Below are 21986 nucleotides of genomic sequence, written 5' to 3'. Positions count from 1 at the left end.
CCACAACAAATTTCTATATACACCTAGCTTTTCGATACAACTATTGCTAAGCAGATTCATCAACATGTTGACTGGCAGTAAACATTCTGGCCCATCAGCTAGCAAAAACTTTGGTGAAACCAAGTACTCCTTTTTTTTAGCTTGTATATTACAATAATAATTATACAGTTAACACAAAATTAATGAATCTCTCAAAGACTGAAACAAAATAAATATTCATGTTTTATAGTGAAATAAATAAAGCACTGTATTGGTGCTTTTGTGATTAATGACTAGTAAAGCAAGTACATGTGTGTAACTACAATGTAATATTTCACGGACTCTTTTATTATAAGGTAAAGTGTGTAAAGCAGTATGTCAGGAACTGGGAAGTGCTTGGTCCTCATTTTATCTATTCAAAAGTTCCTCAGAATCTATTATTTTTACTTTGTGTGGGTCACAAATTTTTCTGTCACCTGATGAACTTATCATTTATTATTAGACTTTTGTGCCATGATCCAGCAGATGTAATGCTTGGAAAAGGCATGTTCATCAGTCTTTTCCATATCTTATAAAACTAATTGAAGGGAAAAACTCAAGTGACACAAATGAGTATAGTGTGAGTTGTTTTTTCTACAAATTACTTAATTTATTGTAATTAATAAGTATTTGAAAAATGAATCTTTTTGTTGTAGGTTAACTGCAATAATTGATTTGCAGGATAATATAATTTTAGAGAAACTAAGTTAGCATTGTTTTCATCAGTGATGATAAAAATGTTAAAATATACATTTTTGTAATGAAAACCCTTTTTAAAAACATAAAAAATTTGGTTTATCAATTGCACTTTTATACATGTAAATATAAATTATACATAAATAATATATATATATTTATGTATAATTTATATTTACATGTATATATTTATTTATTTATTTATATAGAAGTAACTATGCACTTTTGTTGCTGGACATAATACCGGTTCTATGTCTGGCACACTTATTTTAATTGGAAGCATAGGTAGTGTAATTAATTATGAATCTGATGTTTTTTCTGCCAGTGCAGTGAAGTTTGAAATAGTTCATACATGTATTATCCTTATAATTTTACCTTTATGTTTCAAAAACATATTTTCTCAGTACAGTTACACAAAAAAATGAAAAATAACCACAATATCTATGTTATTTCAGAGTCCAGCATAAGAATAACCCAGAATAGATATAGCACAATGTATTATAGATAATGAAAACCTAATTTTGGTATGCTCATCACATTAAACTTTGTGAATGTTTAAAACTATATGTCTTACGATTTATTTAGTAGATTTAATTTTAGAAGCATGTGATTTGGTTTGTCTGGCATTTCTCCCACCACCACCCCATTTGATCGCCCTAAAGTATAAGACTGAATGTTTGTGCCACAAACAGCTACTGTGCCTCAAAATGGTTTAGCGACCAATATCCTAATTAGCTCCTAGAGCTTACCTAACTGCGTGAGCGGAATAAGCGTGGTGCTCTACAGCACCCACTTGCGTGTCCCACCGCTCACTTGTCATATATTACTAAAATGGGTAGGCGCACCCCATCTACATACTAAAATATATGACTTGTCAATAAATTAAAATTTATTCTGTCAAGGACAGCAATTTGCTGCCACGCCTAGGTCGCTGAATGCTAGCAAGTACCTGTCCACCATATTATAGCGCTTGGAGCTATATTTGACTGATGGCCAGCCATTTCTTGAAGGTTGCTTCCTACAACAAGCAGTAGGAGTCTTATATCCCCTTACTCCCACACAGTCCGACAATGCAGCTCACGCCACATTGACTCGCTGCTTATGAGTGGCCAATTTTCCCCTTGACCTCTAAGTTCCAGGGTGGCCTGAGTTCTGCCCCCCCCCCCCTGAGCTGGGCAGTCGAACATCATGTGTTTGTTTGACTGGACCTCCCCGCAGATGCACAGATCATCAGCTGCCAGGCGGAAGCATGTGATTTGCATCTGTCAGCTGTAATCTATTCAAATCTATACCATATAAAAACAGGAATCATTTTTAACAACACATGTAAATATAGAATAGGCATGAGAAAATGTTGAATTATGGATCTGATACAATGTCTATTTCTGATTTTGTTCTGTAATTTACATATGACTACGTGCTGTAGCAATTACTATGTACTTAAACATCTTATTGTATTTATAGTGTAATTCTCATCTGAAAATATTTTTCACAAATTACAAAGTGAATTTTTATTAACCACATATAAAAAAGTCATGAAGTAACAGTGTGAATGTCAAAAACTGAATTTAAAATGTATGCATAAAGTTTATTTAATGTTTATTCTTTCTGTCAAATTTAGAATTAAATTTGTAATAAAAACAACAAACTTCTATAATGCATTTTTTTCTTTCTAATAGTGCTGTAAAAGTAACAATAAATTTAGTACCCATATGTATTCAGTATTTTCCTGTTGGAAACCTGTTACTGAATATTCGTTACTAGTAACTAAGATACAAGATACTGTATGGCAGTTTATCTTTATTAAATGTACAAGTACTATGTTATACAAAGAAATTTCGGTATAATTTACATCATACACCATTTTAAAAAAGTGACTTGCAGTTTTTACTATTCTAACAAAAATTAAATTACAATGAAACAGATTTTTACTTGACTCATTCACTCCACCGATTTATTTTTAATGTCTTTTTATTTATAATTATTACTTAATTTATATTCTGCAAAAAAATATTAAAAAAAAGAAGATATTGACTCACCTCTTGTGATTGATCATTTCTGAATCTTTAATCCAGTAAAATTTTCATAAAAAATTGTTTATAACTAAAAATTATTACATAAAAATGTGAATACACACTCAACAAAATACAACTATACACAACTGAACTGATACATCATGATCAATAAGGAAATAAAATTTTAATCAATAAAACTTATAACTTCTATTTATTTATCTTACTGAGTTCTTGGGTAGATTTCAAAAAGGCTACCTATTGCAATAAAGCTACATTGATATTGAAAGCTACGTATTGTAATGGATACCATGATTCAACTTCTGGAAAATTTATATATCTTCGCGTTTCACATCCTCTAGACCCCAAAACCACTGTCAGGTCAAAAGTTTATATATATATATTTCACTTTCTTGTGGACACGATAACTGCTGTAATTTTGTGCCAGTTACTTTCAAATTGTTCCTTAAAAATAACTCATCCCAAAATCTTGGTCGAGTTCGTTAATGGCCAAAATCGGATCATGGGGGTGGAAATGGGTGACTTTTTAAAAAAAAAAAAAAATATTGCTATATTTCTTACTATTCTTTGGATAAGGGCCTAAAACTTATCTAAGTAAAGTCTTTTGATACTACCAACCATTGGCCCATGGGATGGAAAAAATGAGGTTTCAAAGACAAAAAAATCATACCTCCCTTAATAGCCACAGCATCAAATTGGTTTAAAGTGGTCATTAGTCCTCTAAACATTACCTAAAACTTTTGTCTGAAACAATTTTTGACTTAACCAATGCTTACGGCAAGGAATGACCAAAATGTTGCTGGATGGGGCTTGTTGTATGCGAACATGTAAAACTTTTTTCACATGCAACCATTGCCGTTTTGATTTAAAGTTTTTCTTAACTTTAAGATGGAAATCTTTTTTATCCCCTACTTAGCACCAGTGAAATCTGCCTTCACCTTCCAGCGTGCTGAAAGGGATTTTTTTAATTAGGGTTTTTTTTTTACTTTTAAATATATTTTTTTCTTAAGTAATCTACTGTTGACGTTTAAAAATAACATTTTTACCACTTACCATTTTTAATATTTGTCCTGATTTTGAAAAAAACTCTTTCCATTGGCACTGATATAGCCATAACAAACAAGGATGTTTTTGCTAAATTAGCGCGTTCTGGGTATAAAATTGCCCGTGTACACCACCAAAGAAGTGAATCTTCTTTCCAAAGTGTCTTTGGTATATTCATATGAAAACATATCACTAAATGCTTGCCTTTTGAATCTAGGATCCAAAAGAGCCACTTTCCAAAAGAGACAAGATATTGTTCCACGAACAATTTTTAAATCTGTCATTAAATTCTGAAATTAATCTTTCAAGTAAAGTTTTTGATGATTCATTGTTTAAGATACGATGAAAATTAATCATTATTTTTATTATGCTATCAGTAGCTGGCAAAACTTTTGATATGGTAACTTCATTTTTAGACGGCATTTCTTCAGTTAATAATTTGAAAGGCTTAAAAATTTTTATAATTTCTGGAATTATTTTTTTCTGACGGGATTGTGTAATAAACCTGTTTCTAATGGTTCTTGCAGATTTAAAATCCTTTTTAACATGTCTATTGTACTAGTCCAATGAGTTATAATATCTATTTTAAGTTTTACTGGTTTTATTCAGGGCCTCAGTTGTTCCTGCATGGCGATAAATTTGTTGGTGGCTAGAGAACTTCTATAGAAATGTTCTGCAGTAATTTTTACTTTCTGAGTAATATTCTTAATTGGATCCAAACTGGCTCGAACTATTAAATTATAAGTGTGAGGAATACAAGGAAAATATTCCCTTTGAGTTAATGGTACTGTGGCTTTTATATTGCTTGCCATATTGTTTACATCTGTTACACAAATATTTTTTCATCTATTTCCCAATCAGTTGTAAAACTTGTCAATTCTTGTTTAATATATTCCGCTGTATGTCGCTCATTACATTCAAAACAGCCTGAAAAAGCTGACTTTAAATTCCACATGTCTCCTAGTATATAGTGAGCTGTCACTGGTTGGTAAAAAGTAGTAGCACTAGACATGTACCCATCAGTCGTTAATGATATAAAGGATGCAATTTTCAACTGTTTCTTCAACTTTTCTGTGGCCACAACATATTGTGCAGCAATGTTGCTTAAAAAAAAAGTGAAGTTATTTTGTATTTCGGTTCAAGATATTTCAATAACTCGTTAAAACCGGAATCTTAAACTACAGAAAATGGTTGCAAATCTTTAATTATCATTTTTTAAATCAAATCATTAATATTTTCTCTCGGGAAACACTCATTGGCTTCCTAACAAGTGACAATCATTTTGTTTTCTAACTAGGCTACTATCAGAATCAGACTGAGGAGAGCGGTTGTTCCAGCTATCAGTAACGCTTACTTCGGTTCTATCTTGTTGCCCTTGATGGCTACTGCTACTAGACTGAGGAAGTTTGACATTGACGATGTAAATGTTAGTGTTGATATTATTTCCGATGGGAATGTGCTATTATATGTAGGAGGATGTTTTTTTTAATAAATGTTTTTTTTTTTTAATTTGTTGTTGAACCACCTTTTACAAAATATGAAGAGAGGAGCTAATTTTACTCCGCCTTATTTTCCGATTCTTCACTAAAAAGTTCCAAACCTCCGCTTTAAACTTCATCAAAATAACTTAACTTTCATCAGTAAACTTAATTTTTTTTTTAATTTTTACCATGTATCTAAATATGAAATAAAAATGATAAGAAATAGAACAGCAAAATTTTGATACATAGCTGTTAAATCAATTGGCATATATGACTAATTTGTTATACTATTTATTCAAAATTGAATAGGTTAACTAATTAAAGCAGACAGACTAAACCTTCATAATTTTAGTTACTTAAATATAAAGAGATATCAAGAGAACAAGACAAAGGAAAGGGAATGTGGAAAGGAATAAAAATGATGGGATATTCTGGAAAAGTAGATTTTTAAAAAATGTTAAATTAATTCTAACAACATTACCTATTCAAAAAAACAAAGTACTTGAGTTCATAGATTATACATGCATATGAGGATTCTTTATAATTGACTAGAAAGTCAAAAAGTGAAATATAACTTTACTCTCACAATTAATTAATGGTATTTGATTGTACTGTAATCTACAATGACAATATCAAGTCTTGTACTTGAATAAACAAAAATAAACACATATATACATGCTTAAATATATATATGATGACATTCAACTAAAAAAAGCCAGTTCAAAAAAAATGACAGCTATTCTCACCAAGAAAAAACTTCCCTCGCCAGGCTTTCTTCATAAAACCAAGTATAATTTTGCTTATCAAAGAATGTTAATCTCATTGACATGTAAATGATACTCAATCCTACAAGCAATATCTTTACTCTGTTAACAATATCGAACATCATTACTCTTAGAAAATTAGTTTGATTGATATCTATTGTAAAGTGGGATTAGAAAACCTCTTTAGTATATAGTTAATATATTCAATGTATGTTGTTTGTTTATTTTACATATTTTATTTTTAGTGCGTTTATAATTTCATATTGTTCAAACATGTGTATCAGAGTGATATACATGGTCAGAGCTAGCCTTTCTATCCAGGAAATTGATACCAATTATATTTTAACAATAATGGCTTCCCAATAGGAGCCGTAACTCCTAACTGAGGAGCCATCATTCTATTGTTTAGTTCACATATCCTGGCTTGAGAATCTACATGTAACAAGTTACTTACTCTCATTATATGAACAAGTGACAGCTAGTTACAGGACCCACATCAAGAAAACTGCTCTGGATATCAGATGACTTCCAAAATATCTTATATATTGATCAGTAAAATTGTACAGACATGTTGATTCTTAGTTATTATGTACATGTTAAAATGTTTGAATGGATGTCATCCTCTGAAGTAATACATTACAGTGGTTCCGGAGGCTAAACAGAAAAAGAAGAGAAGAGATGACTGGATGTCTTGTTTCTGTAAGATGATTTTCAAAAGATTATTCTGTTATTGTGTCAAGTACATGACTATTTCTGTTTTTGTATTTAAGGGTGAATATACATCCAATCTAGCCAATGGAGAATTTAGTGTAATCACTAGAATTTAAATTAAATGTACCCGGATTCTTTTGTTATCAGAGCGTAATCTGTTATTTAAAAATACTTGTTTTGTCAAACTAAAAAATAATAATAGTAAATTCTTCAATTAGATTCACAAATTATTTGAATTTTATTTTATATTAACCATAACTTATATCTATTTCTATGTAATTTTTTTTAAGAAAAAACGTTTTCAAGAAAGAAAATTTTATACAATAAAATTGGAATATTATTAAAGAATCTCTGTATTTTTAATTTATTTTAATTTTTTTAATACAGGAAAAAAATAAAATCAATAGTTATATGTTAACTTTTACAGTTTACTGAACTGTAAGAAATAATAAATTAAATGCAGAAAGAAAAACATATTGAGGCTAATATTAAATAAATGTACATAAGTAACAGAGGAATAAGCTTTTTTCTTTAAAGTTCTTCTTCCAGGAAAAATATTAATATTACTGCATAGAAAATTATTTACAATGAATACATTATTTGTAATATCTACTGAACAAAAGAATACACATATATATAAAAAAAAGGAAATAAAACAATCTTCTTTAAGCAAAAATATGTAAAACAAAGTAGTAATGGTAGTATAAAATTTTAATATAATTCAGCATCAATAAATTCAAAGAAAATAATAACAATAATTTTTTTTTTCTAGGTGGAGAGTTGAAATGCACTTACGTATGGAGTGTTGGGCTCCCTCTGGTGGTCTTATCAAACCACCACTAGTAAACTACTGGTTAAAACCACCCACCTTTCTATCAGGATTCTGCCTGGAACTGACCATTTTTAATTGACCGTAACACATTAAAAACTGGGTCACTTAGTAGAGCAGCTCTCCATGCCGTTATGAGAGAGAGCGGTTATGCTCTCGTGGCTTTGTCGGTGGCTCTTCATAACTGTTCAGCAAAGCTGAGTTTCCGGTCAATGATCATACCAAGGTTTTTCGCGGAAGATTTGATCTCGTCAACCTCATCCCCGACACGCAAGGGGAGGAGGATGTCAATACAGTTTGTTAGAACCATGATCTCCTTCTTACTGAGGACTAGAGACAATCCTTGGTCATCCAGCCAACCGCTGACACTGTGCATCGCTCGGCTGAACCTTAGTTCGGCGTATCCCACGTCGCGGGCTACAACAAGTAGCGCAACGTCATCAGCATAATCAACCAAGGCCGAATCTTTCGGCATCTCCAGCCTCAGCAAGCCATTGTAGACAGCATTCCAAAGGTCGGGGGCAAGGATCGACTCCTGCACCTCCCCGACATGATGGTGGTTCTATGCCAGCCTGCCGCTGTCTTATAGATGAGACCGCAGTTCCTTAGGTATGCATCCACCATTCTGAGGAGGTATCGAGAACACGTAGAATGAATTCTCCATATCCCGAAGCAAGTCGTTCCATTGTGAGAGTTGAACGCGTTTTTCACGTCCAACGAAACGAGAAGGACCACATGGCGCGAAAAATATTTGTGGCCTCTGCTTGCCGACGCACTGCCTCAACAACCTCGAACTGCATCCAGGGTCGACCGACCCTGCTGAAAACCGTACTGGTAGGACCTCCTGATTCATCGCCGCAACCAATCTCTTACTTAATAGTTCTCTAAAACCCCTTAATAAGACATTCTCAGCACAACCCCATAATCTCCTGCGTCCATCAGTAAACGGGTCACTTCCAGTGCCTCGGCTTCCCGTGGGGGATAGAGGCGACACATGCAGAAGCGATCAGTCGCACGGTCTAAGGAACCACGGCTTCAGCGCCAATGGCCTCCCGGTGGTTATGTTCCCAGGGATTACCGCCCCTGAGGAGATCTTTCCTGTGAATCTCTTTTCATCAATTTTATTGAAATTGTATTTTTTCACCAGCCGTGGAGCCTCTGGGCGCTCCCGTGCACCGTCTAGGACTCTAAACGAGATGCATTGGTGGTCTCTGACAGTGCAGGACTCTCCAGTCTTTGACGAGCGTGACCAGCTCTTTGATGAGACGAGTGAAATAACGAGAATGGTCTTTGGATATCCTATCTGAAGACCGGGAACGTCATCATGTTCCCTACATTGAGGACTGCGAGTCCAGTATGTGCTGCCACATCCAGAATATATTTCCCTCTTGAGTCATTATGCTCCATACCCCACTCCACAGCCTGAAGTTGAAGTAACCAGCTACCACCACCTCACCAGCAGCAGCAAGGACAACATCAGTGCGTTCAACAATCCACAAGCCAGATCCCATACCCACCTGAAACACTGAGGGACTTGTGCTCTAGACCTAATCTGGCAGTACACCCAGCCAATCTTTTTCATAGACTGGCTGAGTAATCTGAAAGCAGCCTTCTTGCCAATCTCTATCATGACTACCTTCTGCTTCCTGACATTAGTATTTGTAATGCTAACCTTCAGTTTCCTATATCTCCAAGATCTCTTCTTAGTACTGCTTCCACATCCTCCCTTCTTTGTCACACAGTTCAAATCTCGGATCTCGGATCTCCAGGGTCTCCTGTGGTTCCAGATTGCAGGCAACACCTTCTCTGAGTACAGCCTTTAGGACACACTGAATGTTCAATTGTCTTTGGTGCTGCTCCCAAACTCAATTAGAACGTCTCCTGCTCTGGCCTTTCTTATTCCACCTCACTCTCTTCCAGTTTCACCTCCTTCCAGATTGACTGAGGATTTCAGCATAAGTTCTCTCCTCAATCTTTTTTATGAGGATCACTTTTTTAAGAATCTTCCTCTTTTTCTTGTTATTGCTGCTCTGGGTGCTGCCTCTGGGAGGTTTTTATTGCTCCTTTGCAGCCTCTTTATCTTCAGAGTTTTGCTCCTTCTTTTTGCTCTTCTTACTTTCCATGCATGTACATAATTCCACTTGTGGATCGTTTCAGTTTAAATGGGTGCCCAATTAATAATAATTATAATAGTAAAAACAACAACAACAATAATATACCATTATTAAACAGAAGAAAAATTAAATATATCACAAGACCTTCAGAAATGAGAAATATTTAATATTTGCAATAAAATCCTACTCCATAAAATTAGCATAATCATTAAATAAGAAAAGAAACAAAAAATAAATGATTGTAATTCTACAGATCATAATACAGATAAATATGAAATAATATATTTTTTAAATAATAAAACTAAAATTTTACATCAGATCCAACTCGAATTAGTTTTGTCGAATAAATATTTATGCAGGAAATAATAATATAGAAAATCAAAGTAAATATGTAACAAAATAAATAAAATTTTAAAAATAATATATTAAATTTCAAATTTTATAGGTTTTTATACCTGTAACCATACAAGATTCACAGTCACACCAAAAAAGTTATTAATATTTTGATTTGCTATTTTAAAAAGTTTGTTTGTAAATAAAGAATTCAGAGTTCAAAATCTTACCTTGTATTGTACATATGATTTAATTAAATTTTGTAAAACTTTGTGATGTGTGTTATGTCTTTTAATAAGTGGGTTATTAAGTAGTATTAGGTATGTGCTAACTGTTAGTATGCAGTTATGATTATTATTAATAATAATTGTATCAAAAAAATAATAAATGAACATACTAAAATTTAATGAGTTGTACAAGACACCACTAAATTTTTTAAAACATTTTCTTTACTTATTCTTCTTTCATATACGATAAATAAATTATAACAAATTAAATTGCATAATTTTAACAAAAAAAAATTATATTACAAATCATAACATACAATTATGTTGACTCAAAATAGTTGAAAAACTTTCTCATACAGGTTGTGAAGCAAAGACAACAAATTAACATTGAAATTTAATAAAAGAAACCACAGACCAAAATTATTTAAAAAAAAAAAAAAAACAACTGTAAATAATTAAGTCTAATAGCATCCTGAAAAAACACTATTAAAAAATATAAATATTATATTTATATTTCTTAGTTTTTTATATTTCTTTATATTTATATTGTTATTTCTTTATACTTTATAAAAATAAACATTTCGGGATGCTATTAAGAAATAGCATCCTGAAAAAAACACAAAACTCTTACTGTTACCTTAATACTCATCAACAGTATAAAAGCCACTGGTCCATTAACAACAGAGTAAGCTTTTCCAAAATCCTCTTACAGAAATGTCTGGTTGGATTCAGCAGCTACTTGCCATCTTGTCACAAATCTGTGTATATCCCTAATAACTACTCTTTTTAAATTCACAGTTTTTTAACATCCTCTTTAAAAAAGGATGTTTTTAAACATTTTTTTTTTATTTTGAGATGAGATTCTTCTGAGGGTTCAATAGTAAACTTTTTACATACATCTTTAGTCATAATACTTTGTCTACATAGATAATTAAAAACTTTTCACTTTTATTCTCATCATTGTTTATTAACCTGGGTTTCAATTCCAGTCAATTTTTTTTTTTTTTGGTTTATTCTGGGTGAAAAACACTTTTGTGTTTTCATCTCCTGGACACGTATTTGTTGTAATAAACAAACATATATCACATTTTATGTCTCAATTAGAAAACTAAAATTTCAAATTGCTATATGGCAATTGGTATGAATAGCTGATACACATTACAGAAATTTAAATTATTGAGTATAAACAGGTGGTCCTAAGAAACCGTAAAACATAAAACAAAAATATTTCATTATCCGTAGAATAGTTTGAATGTTAGCCCCAGTTTAAATTTGCGATGCAGTGCTGCATAACAGATCAATCCACAAGAATGTGATCGTTCTCAGTCAGCTGTCATAGCGAGCACAAACTGGTGCATCCATTTGTTTCATCAGATATTCATGAGTGAGTCTAATGTAACCTATTCACAAACGGCAGATAATGACCTCTTCTCGACAGTTATTTCTGCATGAGAAGCTCCATGGTGAAACAGTGTTCTTAATTAAGTGAAGTGTATTTTTCATGGTAGCATTCCAGTCACTTTGCACCTCATCAGGAACCATCCTCTTCAGGCAACAGACAAGATCGTTAGAAGCAGTGGTGGTTCACGTATAGGCACTGTGGAACTGCAGCACCCCCTATTTCCACTTGATTTTATTGATAACATTTAATATAATAAGATCCTTTTTCTTTATATTTGTACAGTATATAATCCTTGAGCTTAATGTCAGTAGCCATCCCCCAGTTTACGTAAAACATACAAAAATCTTGGTATGAAACTGTGCGCTTCATAGTTCCAGCAGTGTGGTGTTTGGCTATTGTGCACAGGCGCACATAGCTGTGCGCGAGGCTGTAAGGGAGAGAAAGCACTGTTACTCCTGCAGTGCCATCTCTGGCGTGCGTATTGGTGGAAGATAGTTTTTTTTTTACTCTGGGTGTGTTAAAAATGATAAAGTGTTAAAAATTGTGTACTATATTTTTGAATGTGATAAAGTGTAGAATTAGATTATTATCCTGCTTCCAGCTATTCTATTTGATTCTTTTTTTTAAAACAACAACAATGGATTTCATTTTTAAATGAGTAGATCAATCTTGAACTGTAACAATTTAGGTTAAAGTAAGTAAAAAATGTTTGATTTTGTTCTTTTAGGGTTTTATCAAGTTTTTCAATAAATTTTCATTTTATACATGTTTGCTTCCATTTACACAATTTTAAAGCAAAGCCTAAAACTTTTCTGGACCAGCACCCTCGTTAATTTTAGATAAGAGCCGCCTTAGAAGCAATGACTAAGTATTTTACACTCACTATGAAATTTATCATTCATAAGAGGATGCAATAATGTTACTTAGCATTATTTTTTGTGGTATAATAATACAGAATGATCTGTTCTGATAAGCAGATAACTTTCAAATGAAAATTAAAAAAACAAAATAGAAAACTTAGGATGAAAAAAAATACATCCTGCATTTTAGAAAGCTTTGAAATATTTTAATGAAATTCAATGTGCATGTATACTCAAAATCTACAAAATAAGTAAGTTTGAAAATTCTACCTTTTGAAGATTCCAAAATGGTAGCCATTTGAATCTTTAAATATTAACAATTCCATAAATATTAGTTTTATTAGAAAATATGTTAAGCCTTTAATTGTAAAGACACCTCAATTGTTCAAATAGATTGATAAACAGCTGAGATATGATTAAATTTTTACAGTGGATCACAAAAATGATGCAATTTGATAATTGTGCTTGTTTTCACTTTTTTCACTAATTGAATTAAAAATAATTAATAATAACCCCTTATTAATGATTAAAATTGGAGCGGTTAATGATTAAAAAAGTTACATAACCACCATTTTGGAATTTTCAAAAAATTATATATGTTTACTGTATAAATATTTATACATGTTTTAAATATATTCATATGTTTTTATTTTTGTTTTTTTTATTATATATGTATTATGTTTTTACATTTATTATGTAGAAGATGCCATTGAGTAGATGTATCCAAAATTCATTAAAATATTGCAATCTGTTCTTAAGATATACAATTTTATTAAAAAAACACAAAATGGCAGACACAGGAAAATGAAGTTTGTTCACAGGAACGTTTTTGTTTATTCTGATGCCCCGAATAAGTCCCTTAAGTTTGGCCAACACTCCCAGAAAAAAAAGGTTACTCTAAAAACTAATACTTTTAAAAGTAAATAGCTTAATAATATTCATGTTTCCAGTTATTAAAAAGATGTCAATTATAGAGTTTTTTAAACTCATACACAGAAAGATCCTTGAAAGAATATTTGATAATTGAGAAGAGTTGGGAGTGTGGAAAAAGTGGATTATAATTTTATAAATATTAAGAAAGCCTATAGTAACCTGTCTAGAAGAATTGTGAGGGCAGCATAAAAGAGGAAATGAAAATTGTGAAAGCACAATTAGAACCTCAAAAAGAATGACAGTTTTTTTTGGTGGAAACTAGTTTAAAATCCCGTGCAGAACCTTTGTTATTTATCAGTGTTATGGATGAAATCCAAATGGAAAAGAATAAGAAATAATAAGACCAGTAAAAACAGAAACAGGAAAAAGAGGATATAGACAAAAATCACCTTACTGCTTGGGTAGAAGAAACAGGAAAGTAATAGATGCAAATAACTATACAGAAAAGTAGAAAAGGTGACTGTTCTTCTTATGACTGTTCCTAAGATTAGTCTAAGAGCCATAATGGCCCCTCCTTATATAAATGCTTTTTGTGAAACCAAATCAACCTAATATGCCTTCTATCATATATTCTATTTTCCTGTGATCTACCCTGTTTTTTATGCATAATAAACTAGTGGTAAAATAGTACTCAAATTTATCTTAATCTACTTATAAATGGCAATAATTACATTTTTTTTTAAAGAAAGAAGTTATTTCCCAGTTTCATAAATTTAGTTTATTAATAAATACAGTTTATTCAGTTTTATTTCTTTCGGACAGTGTAATAATTCAGGTGATATGTCACCCAATTTATGTACTTTATTCTTGTTTAAATCCTTCAAAATACTATTGAATTGAATTTAAAATATAGTTATCTGTAAAGTAATCAATTTCTTTTGTCTCTTCTTGCACTTCATTAAATAAAAAAACTCTCCTACATACTTCTTCTATGTATTTTTACCATACATTTCTCTCTGTAACAAAGATTACCATCCACATCTTTGTTTAATTTTTCAAAATTATTTTTTTAAATCTCTTTATGTATGTTACAATCTATCATTTTGTTACTTCAATAGATCTCTCTTTCAACCAGTTTTCATTGCTACATTTCTTGTTATTAATTTCATTTTTGTCCATTTTCATTATCCTAAGTCTTTTACTACTCTTAAATTTTACTTTACCTCTGCTTTAATTATTTTTTTTTTAATTTGTTTTCAAATCTTCAGTTGCAGTAAATTCTGTGCCTGTTTATTTTAATCATTCTGGAGCAACTTATATACTCATATTTCAATTAATTACATGCAGTGCAATATTTCTTGTAATATTTAATAGGATTAAAAATAAAATAATCCATTTTCCGCATACAAGTGGGTACTATAATTTGCTGTTTAAGAAATAAAGTCCAGATGGACACCATTATTAAATTATATAACATATAACTGTCCCAATGCTCCTATATAGCAATGAACAACAATATCTGTGACAAGAAAGAATCAGATAGACATGAAGATGCTGTTTTTAAGAGTGAAGGAAGTTTCTTGAACAAATGAACGTAAAAATTAATTTATAAAAAGTAAGTTAAATGTGGATTCTATTAATTATAAGATATGGGCTGGGTGGATGGTGTACCTAGAAAGAATTAATGATACCAGAATACCTAAGTAGACTCTGAATTATGTAAACACAAAAGAAGAAGAATTAAAAGCCCGTGGCTGAAATGTGATGTTTACAAAAATTAATCTTTCTCTATCTATTTCCCATCTCTTCCTTCTCATACTTTTTTCTTTTTTTAAAACTTCAGTATACATTACATCATTATTAAATTGTAGTCAGAATCAATGTCTGCTCCTGCGTATTTTTTAATTAACTATTGGGCTAATACAATAGTAAAGATTTTTGCTTATGATTGATTCATAGCTTAACAAGAAAGCATCCTATTATGAAGTCCCCTTATTTGCATTACCGGTTTTATTTTACATATTGTTATTTACATGAACGATCTAGACAAGGTATTTTAATTTTGGAAATAAAATGTGAGATTACATGACAAGTAAACAAAGAGGCCTCTCTGATTAATCCAAAATTCTTTTGTGAGGTATTTCTCAGTCAGGGACAAGTAAATTTATGATGAAAAGAGTCTACATTAAAAGATTTATGGGTAAAGAAAAATTTATTTTCATTCCTGTTTACTATGCAGTATATAAACAATTAAAAACATTTTATTATCTTTTTAATAAAGATGTTTTGCAGTATTTAACTTTAGATAAGATCGATCTTTGAGCATTACAATCTATTTGAAAATAATTAGTAACTAGAGATCAAATGTTAGAATTCTTTCCGTACTGACATTCCCCTTAATTGCTTTTAATGCAACTACTTGCAATATGTGATTTTTAAAAGAGTGAAGTTCCTTTTATATAAACATAATGATTTATAAAATATAATTTATAAAAGAAATTTATCATGCTATAAAGAAAAATTTTATTATTGCAACTAATAAAAGCTTTAGGTCCTATTTTAAAATTAAAATAATATTAATTGTTATACCATAATTACAGTACCTCTGATTTTGTTTATATTTTTTTTTATATTTAATCATTCATTCCAGCAACTACAGGCTACACCCCCATTAACTTACCACACCACCATTTATTATTTTTTTAATTATAAACAAATTTTATATACAACAATAGTACTCCTTTCTAAGTTACAATAAATAAAAATTAAAATAGAAAATGAGACAATTGAATTTAGAAACTTCTTCATTTTACACTTGAATGCATAATGGATTTACATTTTGAACTGTTGTGTAAAATGTTTGAGATGTCTTGTTAGATGATAAATTTTCATAGAATGATTAAATTGATTTTGTTTAGTTCAATATTAAACCACTTGTTTTGTTTTGACGCATCTAACTCAATCCCTAAGCTAGTCATAAATAACTGTTATTCCCATACATATTTCTGTCTTAAATATAATATTACATTTACTTTAAAAAAATCAGAAGAAAAATGGGCAGTCATATCTTTTATGCCAGTAAAAAAAATCATATAAACCACCTTTTACTAAATTAAAAATTTTAATATTTTTTTGCGCTTACATTTATGATTGTATCAAATTTTTTTTTTAAATATCACTCCTACAAAATATAATAATATTAACTTTTATCAAACCAGATAACAAAATTACTTTTAGTGATGCAGTGCAATACTTTGAGCCAATGAGAAAGGATTTAATTAATCTTAATTTCTACTTTCAATAAATCATTCTTCAACCTACAAAAGAACCTTCACATAATTTATTTAAAATTAAATTAAGATCCTTCCTCTGTAAAAAATAAAAAATATATATATATACACATTCCTAAAAAGTAATACTGATTAGATAAACTTGAACTTTCTGCTTTCTTAACAGACATTTACTTATTACAATATTAGAACGTATAACCTTCAAAATTGTTATTTTATATTGTATGTTTCAATTTTATTTATAAGTTTTGTATAATTTCTTCAAAATTATTATGTAATTATTATTTTTATATATGAATAGATATATCCATATATGAATACATGGATTGTAAACACTTACTTTCTTCTCATTTATGATTCATGAAGTTCTTTTTAATGCTTAACTGATCATTGGTTTTTTCATTGTCACACTATTCTCTTCCAGTGAAATATTAAAGCAGCTGTTCTTTGTTATCAGTGGAATAATACATTTACACTGTTCTTAACATAATGTAAATAATATATAATTATTTTCTGATCAGAAAAACATATTTATTTACTTTGAAGTTTTAAAATTCAACTTAAGCAAATCGGTACTAAATACAATTCATTTTTTAAATACGCTCATTATTGGTTTACCTTTTCAAAATCCTTTAAACTGGATTTAAGAATAATTAATTCTAATTTCACAGATCAATTCAAGAGTTGGTGAATGTACAGATGTATATCCATATGTAGCATTATGTACATTAGATGCAATTTGTAGAACAGCAATGGGTGTATCAGAAAAGCTCAACATGGAAATGGAGGTGATTTTGTTAAAAATTTGGAAACTGTGTTCAAGGTAAATTTATATGCAATTTTATAATCGGTATAAATCTTGATAATAAGTTTGTCTTTGCATCAGTACTAGATTGAAATATATTTATTAATTGGACTTAATGGATTTAAATCCAGTTATTATATGTAGAATAAGAATGTAAAATCTGCAAGAGTAAAATCCTCATCCTATTTATCAATATGAATCAAAAAATTTTAATAGTTACGTATTTAAGAGAGAAATTTAAACTAAACTTCTCAATTATATTCCCCATTGGGCTACCCCAATACACATTCACCAGATCATGATAATACTCTCTCCATCTATCTTTATTATTATTCTTCTTCGCCATATCTTTTCCATCCTTGTTTTTTATCAACGCTGCTATCTCATTTTTATTTTGCCTCTTCTTCACCAGGCCGTACAATTGTTTCTTTCTACTACCAACATTCTCTTCTAAATCATTTACAAACTCTCTCCAACACCTCTCCTTATCTTCCTTTATTATCCTTTTTCAATTCCTCTTTTCTTCTTGACACATTTTGTTTCTTTAGGCTATCACATCACCTTTCATTCTAGAAACACCCTTTTCTTTTCCCTCTCTGTTTTTTATCTTACAAAACATCTCCATCTTTCCCTGTGCAATTTGTAATGTTCTGTAGCACATTTTACCACATGGTATCTTTAAACTGTTTCTATTCCTTCTCCATTTCTCCTACCTCACTCCTTAGAATAATATGTTTTGTATTTTTCTTAAAATTACTCACAAACCCTCTTACTCTCACTTTCACTACCTGTGTTTAACATCAAATGCTTCTCCCAGGGCAGCCTCTATATCCATTAATTCATAATCCATAAAGAAATTTTTCTTGATCATTCTCTTTATTTCCCTGTTGAGGACCATAGAGTTGGATAAATTCTCTAACCTCTCCTCTGATAGGAAAGCTTAATTTAATTATTCTATCATTTACGTATTCCACATCTTTAGTCTGTTATACCACTCCTTTTATAGGATAATTCCTACTCCATTTTTACACTCTTTACCTCCATTCCACGCCAATTTATAGTATCCGCTTTTTTTTTATTCCCCATTCCATGCAATTTTGTCTCACTCAACCTAGGATATTCAAACCTTAAGTAATCACTATGTCTATTATTTCCTCTATCTTCCCAGTTAATGTCCCACATTTGTATTCCAATCTTTAACTCTTTACCTTTCCTGTGCTGTTTCCCATATTTCATTTTTCCTAGTAACCTATTTCTCATAGCACCCCTGGAAGTCCAAGTACTACACATTGCCTCAGGGGAACGCCCTAACCGTGGTTGTTTCCTAATCAAACTTTCCATAAGCTGTTCTTACAAAGAGGTCGCTTTGTTTCAAAGCCATTTTTAAGCTGCTGGAAGCTATTTTATGGCCCACCACAGCCGTTATTCTGCCGCCACACATGAGGGATGAGTCAAATTATTTACTGGTAGTTGATACTCACCATTTCACAAGACTGTTTTTGGCTTAGTTGCATTTTTTAAGTGCACTGTCCCTCTTTCTTGACAGTATCTCACCACACCACTTCAGACCTTGCTAATTATTCAGGCAGCTTTATTCAGGCCTTGCTGCCTGTTACTGCTTATTCGGGTTGCCCCTTAATCTCAGCAAACCATCATACTGATACCTGTTCCCTTAACCTGGAAATACAACCAATGCTCACAGCTAGGGATCCCGGTCCACAGGACAGGATTTACTCGATGAGTAATTTTCAAGATTAAATTTCGACATTAGAAGGATTAAATTTGTATTGCTGCTGAGTGATTGGTACCGCACCATTTGAATATAAAATTTACAAATAGTTCTATCGGTGACTGACAGTTAGCATTAGAAGAGGAAAATGCTTACGAGATGCAGGTGCCTTATAATGCACCTGTGGAAAAGTGAATACCAGACAATGGGGACTTGTAACTCACAAAAATTATATGCATAAAAAAAATACTGCAGCCATGTTAATAATTACAAAGGTACTTTATAAAAATGATTGAATACCTTCCTTTTTATTTATCACTGTGCTCCTAATACTACAAATACAGAATCTAAATCAAAATTGTTCCTTAATCTTGAGATATATTCAAAACCATAATGTCCTTAGACCAGACATCTCCAAGAATGTTCAAGATTGTTTCTAGGAGATCAAATATGGTATTTAAAGACTGTACATTTATAGAGGTAAAAAGGTTGCTGCCTATTATTAATTATACATCTCCTAACAACAAACGGAGTATTGATTGAATTATATGTCAAAATAGAGACGTTAAAATCAAAAGAGAGCATGTTAATAAAATCCATTATGTGCAAAGAGAATTGCAGAAGACTATTCTACAATTACCACATATGTCTGAAAATATAAAGAGGATGTGAATTCAATGACTGATATCTTTTTATAACCTCAGTGAAACCAGAACAACTTCCAAACTGTACACATTCATCATCAGATACCTGCTGTTTCTAACAGTAGTAAAGATTGATGGATGACTACATTTATGAAATTTACATTTGTCAATCCAGAGCAACCTGATTTGGAATGTTCTGTGTGTAAATTTAATCTTAATCACACTAGTGGGGATGAATATAAAAACTATAATCTTTATAAACATTTAATTATAAGGTTCAATTATCTTAACATCTGGCACTGTTAGTATTATACAATTTATATAAAAATAGAGAATCCACTTACCAACAATTGTGAGTATCAACTATCCAAGCGCTTTCGGATTATTCCTCCATCATCAGGGATTACTGATAAATTATGAATTTTATAGTTGTGCATATAAATTTTTATAAATGTAATCAATACATAACAGTTGTAAACATCTTACTGACAAGATGTTTTCTTTTAACGTTGACTTATTTTAACTATTGACAATCAACTGTTATGAACATAATAATTTTAAATTTTATTTTAATTTTAATTCCCATTTATAAAAATGTTTAATTTTTATATAAATTTAATTATAACTATGTAGTTTGCTAAGCAAGATTTAATTTTTTTTCACAATGAGTTCAGGATATGTTATTACATAGGTTCTCTTTATAATTAAAATATGTTAATACAATCACTTCATTTTCTCTGAAATTAGGTTTAAGAATGAATATGACACAACAATATAGAATATTGAGCTACCAATATATAAACAAATTTATTCTGCTGATATTTAGAGTATTCACATATCATTTCATATCATAAAAAACTATTCAATTTAAAAATATTTGATATCCTGAAAGTGGTGTATTAATGACAATAGCCTACTGGGTTATAGAGAAATTATTCCTGATCAACCAATCTAATTTTTCTTGTACGCTTGTAACCCATACTTCAGAAACCACCTATCTATTCTTTTCATTTCTAAATTAATTATCATCCATGTTCTACTACCATAAAGGATACACTTAAAAAATATTTTTAAGAAATTCTAAATCTAAATTTAATACTAGTAAAACGTCTATTTTTCTTGGAGGATCTTTCTTTTGCTAATCTACTTTTAATATCTCCCTTGTGTCATCTACTCTTAGTAATAATGTTAAAGAAATAGGTTTTAAAAACTTTTTTGTTTAAGGTTTGGCAACAAAGAATGGTACGAATATGGTTACAAATACCAATATTATTTTCACTAAGTAATATAAAAAAAGTTCATGATGAAGCAGTTAAATCGACTCTACAGTTCACAGAAAAAGTTATAAAAGAAAAACATGAAGAATGGGAAATGAGCAAGGATGAGTATTATAAAAAATTAGGTAAGTAATGGTTTCTCCTTCATAATTTTATTGTCTAAAATTGTCAGAAGTAAAATTGAAAAACCTTTGTTAAAAACTGATCTGGAATTTTAAATTTTTAAATGTTACTGGAAAATTGACATTGCATGATGGGAGTACATTTTATTGTATGAACAATCAGTTTCAATTATTTATAATTTTCAATTTTTCCAGGATGAAGATTAGATAATATTTTGACAATATATAAATTGTAAACTTATACTATGGCAACATTATTAGCAAATTTTCACAAAATTATTAATTGATGAGATTTCTTAGAAATGACATCAACAACACAGTGTAAATCTAGACCTACTGTAAGCTCTTACCTGTGAAATTAGAAATAAAGTGTTGATATCATGGATTCTAAGATGATAATATGATTTTAAAATCAACACAAGAGTGATTAATGTGCTATTTTTATTGTAATAGAACCAAATATAGACACTGACAATAATGCTACATCAGATCTAAAATCGAAGTAGAGTTCTATGTAGAAAAACCTTTTGATTAAAACTAAATGTTTAATATTTAAAAAGCTCAACAATTATATTATTTGTACAAACATTTACTGTATAGTGTATAATTTATTTTACACCGGGTTGGCCTAGTGGTGAACTCATCATCGCCAATCAACTGATTTCGAAGTTGAGAGTTCTTTTCTAGGTTCAAATCCTAGTAAAGGCAATTACTTTTATATAGATTTGAATACT

At 30.6% G+C, this 21986-nt stretch overlaps 1 pseudogene; it reads left to right on the top strand.

The window, feature by feature from the left end:
* LOC142322588 (cytochrome P450 4C1-like) overlaps positions 1 to 21986 on the top strand; it is a 47053-nt pseudogene that overhangs the window by 13289 nt on the left and 11778 nt on the right.

Source organism: Lycorma delicatula, chromosome 4, assembly GCF_047948215.1.
Source record: "Lycorma delicatula isolate Av1 chromosome 4, ASM4794821v1, whole genome shotgun sequence".
NCBI lineage: Eukaryota > Metazoa > Arthropoda > Insecta > Hemiptera > Fulgoridae > Lycorma > Lycorma delicatula.
This window is presented reverse-complemented; position numbering and strand designations above follow the sequence as displayed.